The following is an 8,578-nucleotide window of genomic DNA, read 5'->3' on the forward strand; positions in this document are numbered from 1 at the left end:
GAGCAATGGGCGTGCCGAAAGATAGAGGCGTGGCAAAATGTTTATTTTCGGTATTCATATAATTTCCTTTAGACAAGAGAAGGTGGTGTCGATAAGACGTGAGGTTATTATTCATCATACGTTCAGCTATGCTTTATATGCCACATATATGTATATTTGGATACGTTTGATATAATACGATCATAATTTTTCCTTTGCGTTATATCTTGCAGCTTTAGTAATTGGTTTAGTGTTGTTGACAGACATATGTTCAGTGAGACAAAACGATGACCACAACGATGGGGAATCATTCAGACTTGATAGTTTATATCTGCGTCCTTTTGTGCAATACACTACAGAATACATCATGTAAGTATAATAATTATTACCACCTCTGCTATTACAACTGTACTATGATCAATTCACAATCTATGAAGACGATTAGACAGAATAAAAACTGATTTATAGTCTGTTTCTACCTTTCTGCTGGGTTTCCAACTAATGCAGAGTATATTCAAGTTGCCAACACACTGATGTGAAGAACCCTTTCCAGAGAAATATAGAAGGAAATGACTGTGTAAGTAACATTGCTTTTAATCCATCAATTTATCTCTATCAACATAATCACACACAATATTGTAGTAACAATATATTGTAATCTTTATTTGCTGGGAAATTGTCAAATTTGTGTTTTAAATTTGTCAACACAAATGTCAAATTTGTGTTTTAAGAACATCTGACACGTTCCTAAACCAGAAATGTAAAGAAGAACATGCTCCACTTGCATGTGTAAGCACACTGCCATATGCATAGTTTATTTTTGCACTGTTAATCAATTTTAAATTTTCACTTAGTGCATGTCAATGTAAGGAAGACGCTGTACTACAGATATTTAAATATTTTTTGTATGTACTCCACTTTTTCACTGCCTGACCATCATCTTAATGTTTATTATAAATTATTATAAATTATTTTTTACATCTAAAGCACCTTGTTCAATACGTATTTAGATGTTTTTCATATCTGTCACGGTCTAAGCATGATCTGTTTCTGTTTCTCTGATGAAGGAAGCTTGTGTTGGGGAGGATTCAGTGTCTGTTGATAAACACGTGAATGTGCTACAAAGTGAGTTTCAGAAACACATCCAGACACATGGACTGTCAAAGACCACACAGGAACATTCTCCTGGAGACGCTGAGAAAGCACAGAAGGAATCTCTGTGGAGGATGTACTCAAACACACCCAGACTTCAGGACACCTGCTGGAGTGAGTATAGTAAAAACAAAACAATCAAATCTTTTAAGATAATATTTTATTCTTCTGTACCCTTTTAGCCCATCTGTTAAAAATGTAAAACAATGGTTTTAGAAAACAATGTAAGATTTATCAGTGTATAAAAGAACATGAAATGCATTGTATATTGTGATTCTGCGGTGTAGGTAACTACACTGTCTGAGCCAAAGAGAATGGAACAGAATCTGAAAAGTGTTTTCATTTTTATTTCTCTTTTTTCATTATTATTATTATTATTATTTTTAATGTAGGGGGACCCTGCTACAACCTTTCCTACCATACACCTGATGTATAGTGACTGTACAATGGCAATCATACTTAGAGGGTTGAGTGTAATGACAGAAGATGTATTCTGCATTCAACATTACATATCCAACACATCTGAGAAAGACACTGACTTCAGAGGCACATTGTCATAGAAGAGGGAGACAATCACTGTCAGTAACTTTACTCTGAATGATTTGCCTTTTGTATTAGATCCTCATGGCTTTACTGTACCAAGTGCACTTGAAGGACATTCACTCTTCTGAAGTTAATCCAACATTTTGGGTTTGTACATGCACATTAACCAAATATTGTAATGCAAATAATTGTAATATTTTTTGATTATTTATAAATCAAGACCTTAACTTGTGGCTGTGATGACGTCAAATTTAAATCAGTCTCAGCAGTAATACTATTCCAATAAATTTGGTTTAAATCTTTTTCAAAGGAATTCATTTTTACTTTAGGAATTCCTGTTGTTTTCATTTTGTTCTCTGCTTTATTATGATTAATGAAACGCTTTTTAGTTAACTTTCTGAAAATTAATGTCATGTTATGATCGGTAAGCCCTTTGATCAGGTTATACGTTGTAGTTCTTCTTTCTGGTCTATTCAGAAAAATCTAATCAATCAATGTTTCGCTATGTCTGGTAATTGTAGTATGTTTGTTTATCATTTGCTTATATTTGAACGTGTCCATCAAAGATTTCAGCTTTGTTCTGCTGTTGTTTTTCTCCTGCCAGTTTATATTCAAATCACCCCTAATTATACATTCAGTACAATTGTCAATATTCAATAGAAGACTCTTAAAATCATCATCGAAATTTGCACCATGTGAAGGTCGATTGTAAATGATGATTAATTTGCATTTCATCGTTGGAGACAAAATTACATTTAGCCCCAGGCATTAAAGTTTCATATCAATGTTAACTTTCTCACACTTAATAGTTTCTTTAATGAATAATAGCACACCCCCACCCCTTCCTTGGACTCTATCTCTACTGTAACACTTAAAGCCAGATATGTCGATTAGGTCTGTAGGAGTGGATGGATTTAGCCAACTCTGTCACACACAAATAATCAGTTAACAGTCTATTAATTTGATCTATTTTTGGTAAAATACTCCCTATGTTAATGTGTTCTCCCAAAATCCCCTTTGTTTCTGTTTGGGGATTCCAAATAATCTGGGCATGATTTACAGTTTGGAAGATCTTCAGCTCTTTCTGCTTGAGCGCTACACAATTTGGATTTTTGGACCTTATGAGTTCCCGTTGTTGTTTCCATTCAGCATCTATTATAATGCATGCGCCGTGCAGATCAAAACTCACCACACTGTCCAAATCCGGGCCACAGACAACGCTGCTCTGAGACTCTGTTGCTGGACCTGGATGGCACACTCCAACGCTCCGGTCCCCACCGCGATCAAGGACCCACGTCCGATGTGGCTCCAGCATGGCAGCGCCAGCAACCGCTCCATCCATCCCGCCAACGGATGCACCCAGATGTCAAGATGGACCCAGCAACAGGAAAAAGCACGCTAACTTCAGCATCAACTTTTGAGACATGATGACCCATCTCACCCACATTTTTTTTTTCTCAAAGAGATTACATTTGTTGTCACATTAACTCCCGGAAGTAAATCGTTAGCTTGGTAACGGCTGTTCAAAGATGAGTTGGGTACATCAAATTTACGTAGAAGCCCGGGATATAGGTGTATATCTCCTGACAGAAGTAGCAACAACATTAGAGTTTTAATTACTCTTGGAGGAGCATACTTCTGATTGCTCATGCAGTTGTGTTGGTTCAGTCTTTTGGATGCCTGTGCTTCATTGGCAGCAAAGGTGTGGGAGAAGATGGTAGCATAGCCAAAACCAAAATAATATAGTTTGGCTTTCTGACCCCGAATGCCACATGGATCTTGATCAGCAGCTGTACTGTTAGTGTTTCCACACGTTTTAGTTGTTACATCACATATGAACAGTACAGAGAGAAGCGCCAGAATGCAACAGGTAGCTTAGACTGAAATATGGTTGTTGTCGTACTCATGTTTGCAGTTTCTCTTGTTTGAGAAAGCATTTGTAGATATCATATAAATTGTTGTGCCAAAACGTTAAAATACCAATTGTAAGCTGCTTGGGAACTCTATAAGCGGCAATATGTCCCAATTTGGGCTCGTGAGCGGAACCTCCCAAACCACTCACAACAGCTGCCGCCATTTTTTCATGTTTTTCTATATATATTCAGTACAGACCAAAAGTTTGGAAACATTACTATTTTTAATGTTTTTGAAAGAAGTTTCTTCTGCTCATCAAGCCTGCATTTATTTGATCAAAAATACAGAATTTTTTTTTTTTTTTTTTCAGAACATGTGATACTTTTTTAGGAGACTTTGACGAATAAAAAGAAAAAAAGAAGCTATGTTTTTAAAATATAAATATTTTGTAATAACAATATACACTACTGGTCAGTAATTTGGGGTCAGTAATTTTTTCGTTCTTTCTTTTTTTAAATAAAATCAATACTTTTATTCAGCAAGGATGTGTTAAATTGATAAAAAGTGATAGTAAAGAAAATAAATTATTAGAATATATATTATTAGAATTTCTTCTTTTTTTTAAATAAATGCAGTTCTTTTTAACCTTTTATTCATCAAATATATTAGACGGCAGAACAGTTTCCAACACTCATAATAAATCAGAATATTAGAATGATTTCTAAATGATCATGTGATCGACTGATGTTACATGTGACACTGAAGGCTGGAGTAATGATGCTGAAAATTCAGCTTTGCATCACAGGAATAAATTATGTTTTAAAAGTATATTCATATAGAAAACTATTATTTTAAGTTGTAATATTTCACAATATTACTGTTTTTTCTGTATTTTTGATCAAATAAATGCAGGCTTGATGAGCAGAAGAAACTTCTTTCAAAAACATTAAAAATAGTAATGTTTCCAAACTTTTGGTCTGTACTGTGTGTGTGTGCGTGTGTATATATATATATATATATATATATATATATATATATATATATATATATATATATATATATATATATATATATATATATATATATTATATTATATAATACTATATATATATTTCACTATGTTACATGGTGTGACAAAGTAATTAAATTAGGTCATGGTCATTCTAAAAGGTATTTTTGGGGTATCTGAAGTCACTCATACACACTCTCTCTGTCTCTCTCACACACACACTCGGAGATGTAAGCAGGCATAAATTAAACATACGTTCTTCTACGATAGATCTTAGTTCACCCAACTTATAAAAACATTCTCACAAAGGGGGGTCGTCTTTGGAAGCTTCAACCCTGTGAGAAAGTTAACGAGAATCAACATTGAAACATGCAACAAAAGACAACAAATTAGCTGATGTCTAAATAAATTAACCTGTTCAAATTAATTACCAAACCAGTGTATGCAAACTCACCATTTGTATGCAATGTCGACGAGGTTGTCTTGGTATAGGGTTAATACTAACATAGCTCACCATTTTGGATTGAGAATCCAGGATTCGGGGATACCTAAATAAGGGCCTTTTGTACTGCTGCCCCGCATCTGTGGAATGGCCTCCCTGACTCCTTGAGGGCTCCACAATCTACTGATTGTTTTAAAAAAGGCCTCAAGACATTTCTTTTTAGCAAAGCTTTTGGTCCCTTTTAGATTATTATTATTAAAGAACTGCTTATCTTTTTGTTTTGTTTTAACCCTGTAGCACTTTGAGATCTCTGATGAAAAGTGCATTATAAATATAATGTATTATTATTATTATTATTATTAAAATAAGGCTGAAATCCCCCTCCATGATTTCTCGTTCATTGTGCACACCAAGCTGTGCAGCACACAGAGCGAGTTTTGCTGCTTCCTTAACCTGATCCTCCATGAGAGCAACCAAGAGAGACACAATCACAACTATCGCCTTGCCAGATTTTGGCCTAACCAGTTTCTCTCTGACGATCGGTAATAGTAAATAAATTAAACTTTTCCCAAAACCAGTCGGGAGTAGGGCCACAACATCACCTCCATTCAAAATGTTTAACAAACACTCTTCGAGTTCGGGATTCAGTTAGCAAATGCCAGGGATATTCTCCACAACAGAGCGAACAGCACCCCGTGTTTCCATATCTGCGGTCGTTTTTGATTTACCTTACCTAAACTACAATCTTAAACTTGGCGCTTAGTACGAAGTCTGACGTAGTCAGGCTACAGGATCAGCAGTTAAGACATTAAATTGTAAGCACAAAAAAAAGATACTACTCATTTTCAATGTACATAAAACTTTATTGGATCAATCAAAAAGACATGTAAATTAATCTCACAAACACATTCATGCACATTCACACAAGTTGCAGAAACAAAGAGAGGGAAGAATGAGTTTAAGAGAGTGAAAATGTGAAATCCCATATTTATATCAATATAGGAAATTACTGAATAGCCTTTAATTAATAAACCAGCAAGGATCTGGAGGTTGTACTTGTGTTGCCTTTGTTTTAAAGGAATTAATTTTATATGGCTGCAGAAAGGGGTTTCTGTAGGTTGCTGATTGGCTGGAGTTCAGTAGTCATTGGAAGTGATGTCTTGGGCATTGGCTGAAGGATGGTGTGGAGTCGTGTACGCTGGTTGAAGTTTTAAAGTTGGTGCAGACAACATCTGACATAGCTTTGCGGCAAAACTTAGAACACAAAACTCTCAACAGGAAAAGAAAATAAACTGATGTAGAAGAAAGAAAGAAAAGCTGTTGAGACTAGATGGCTCGTCTTCTCATGGTGGTTGAGTAACAGCAGGCATCAGGACACTTTGAAGAGTGTTTAAAGAGCAGGTCATATGGTATTTTAAGTGTTCTAATATTATGATGGAGTCGCCTCCATTAAATGCTTAGAACAAACTGAATATTTGGGTTGGACTGTTCTGGAACAGTGTTGAAACGCAACTTAACCACTGATTTCTAGTCATGTCCTCTTTTGGAAGGCCAAACAGAGTTTCCCTTCAACTCCACAACATGGCAACTGCGGCAACAGAGAGAATAAAAGTTGTGCCTTCTATCTTTGCATGAACCTTTGGGTCTGTGTAATGCAATTCTTCCCACGTAGTGATGTAGAGATGTGGCGGTGTGGTAGAACTAGACGATTTAAGGGAGTGTGGTTGAACCTTAACTTTATAAAGGATCTCTCTTTGGATTTGAGACTTTGGTCTTTGCAACTTAACAGATCTTCTTGATGCACCAAGAGCTTGTTACACTAAAAAGAGAAAGGAAAATGTGAAATTTCATCATATGACACCTTTAAGACCCTAAAGAATCATATAAACTTGTGGAAAATAGGCATTCAATGTCCACTTTAACGTAATCCTCAAGGTATCCTTTATGTGACAAAAGATTTTCCACACTGAGAGCAGGTGAAAGGCTTTCATGAAGTGTGAGTTAACAAATGCTTCTTAAGGTGAGTTTTCTGTGTAAAACTCTTTCCACAATGAGAGCAGGAGAAAGGCTTTTTCCCAGCATGAATTAACAAGTGCCTATTTAGGCCTGTTTTCTGTGTATAACTCTTTCCACACCGAGAGCAGGTGAAAGGCTTTATCCCAGCATGAATTAACATGTGTTTTTCAAGGCTTGCTTTATGTTTGAAAGTGTTTCCACACTGAGAACAGCTGAAAGGTTTTTCTGAAGTGTGAGTTACCAAATGATGCTTAAGTTGTTCTTTCATTGTAAAACTCTTTCCACACTGAGGGCAGCTGAAAGACTTTATCCCAGCATGAACTAACATGATACTTTAAGCTTGTTTTATGTGTGAAACTCTTTCCACACTGAGAACAGCTTAAAGACTGTAGCCCAGCATGAATTGACATATGCTTATTAAACAATGATTTCTTTGTAAAACTCTTTCCACACTCAGAGAAACTGAAAGTCTTTATCCAAGTATGAATTAACAGGTGCTTATTAAGGTTTGCTTTACATGCAAAACTACTTCCACACTGAGAGCAACTGAAAGGTTTTTCTGAAGTGTGAATTACCAAATGATTCTTAAGGTGTTCCTTCTGTGTAAAACTATTTCCACACTGAGAGCAGCTGAAAGACTTTATCCCAGAATGAATTAACATGTGCTTATTTAAGCTTGTTTTCTGTGTGAAACTCTTTCCACACTGAGAGCAGCTGAAAGACTTTATCCCAGTATGAATTAACATGTGCCTATTAATGCTTACTTTAAACGTGAAACTCTTTCCACACTCAGAGCAGCTGAACGGCTTTATTCCAGCATGAATTAACATGTGATCCTTAAGATTTCTGTTACACGTGAAAGTGTTTCCACACTGAGAGCATCTGAAAGGTTTTTCTGAAGAGTGTGTTACCAAATGACTCTTCAGGTTATCTTTCCGTATAAAACTCTTTCCACACTGAGAGCAGCTGAAAGGCTTTTTTTTTACTTCTGATTTTTTAATGCTGCAAGTTCCTGATTTTTCTTCATTGACACCAGGAGCTTTCTGATCCTGATATTTCTCATCCACTTCTTTCAGATCTCGTCTTTCTTCTTTCTTTTTCATCAGGCCTAAAATGAAATCAGTATGAAGATGAAAATTAATTGAAACATTAAAAAAAAAAGTATAAAATATTTGTGTACAGACAAAAACTGTCAGAACTTTCCCTTTTTCAACACAGATCCATGAAAATCCCAAAACACTGCATTATGCTATTAATAGAAAGAGGTTTTGCTGTACGATCATTAAGTTTAATATATATTAAAAAAATAGATGGTCGACCAGGGCATGGTGTGATCCAATCCCACATAAGATGAAAGGAAATGGGGGATTCCCAAGGAACTCAATAGACTGAAAAAAGACAAAATTATTATGATGCTGGTATATAAAACTTAGTTTTTGGTTCTTGAATTGAGTTCTTGGTTATCAAACAAGTGTGTGCATGTGTTAATGGCCAATTTAGACCAAGAGGGCTGGACAAATGCTGATTTCCACATAAAAAAATAAAGTTGTGCCATAGGGGTGTGTTGTTAGAAAACTTGAACT

General features: G+C 35.6%; 1 long non-coding RNA gene across 1 annotated transcript; it reads left to right on the forward strand.

Moving 5' to 3' along the window:
• Nucleotides 1–45: 45 nt before the first annotated feature.
• LOC127952496 (uncharacterized) lies at nucleotides 46–2,252 on the forward strand. Its single transcript, XR_008152970.1, has 4 exons — nucleotides 46–348; nucleotides 487–556; nucleotides 1,047–1,245; nucleotides 1,524–2,252. It is a non-coding gene; the product is annotated as an uncharacterized LOC127952496 (long non-coding RNA).
• The last annotated feature ends 6,326 nt before the right edge of the window (nucleotides 2,253–8,578 follow it).

The sequence above is a fragment of the Carassius gibelio genome, chromosome B3 (genome assembly GCF_023724105.1).
Source record: "Carassius gibelio isolate Cgi1373 ecotype wild population from Czech Republic chromosome B3, carGib1.2-hapl.c, whole genome shotgun sequence".
Taxonomy (NCBI): domain Eukaryota; kingdom Metazoa; phylum Chordata; class Actinopteri; order Cypriniformes; family Cyprinidae; genus Carassius; species Carassius gibelio.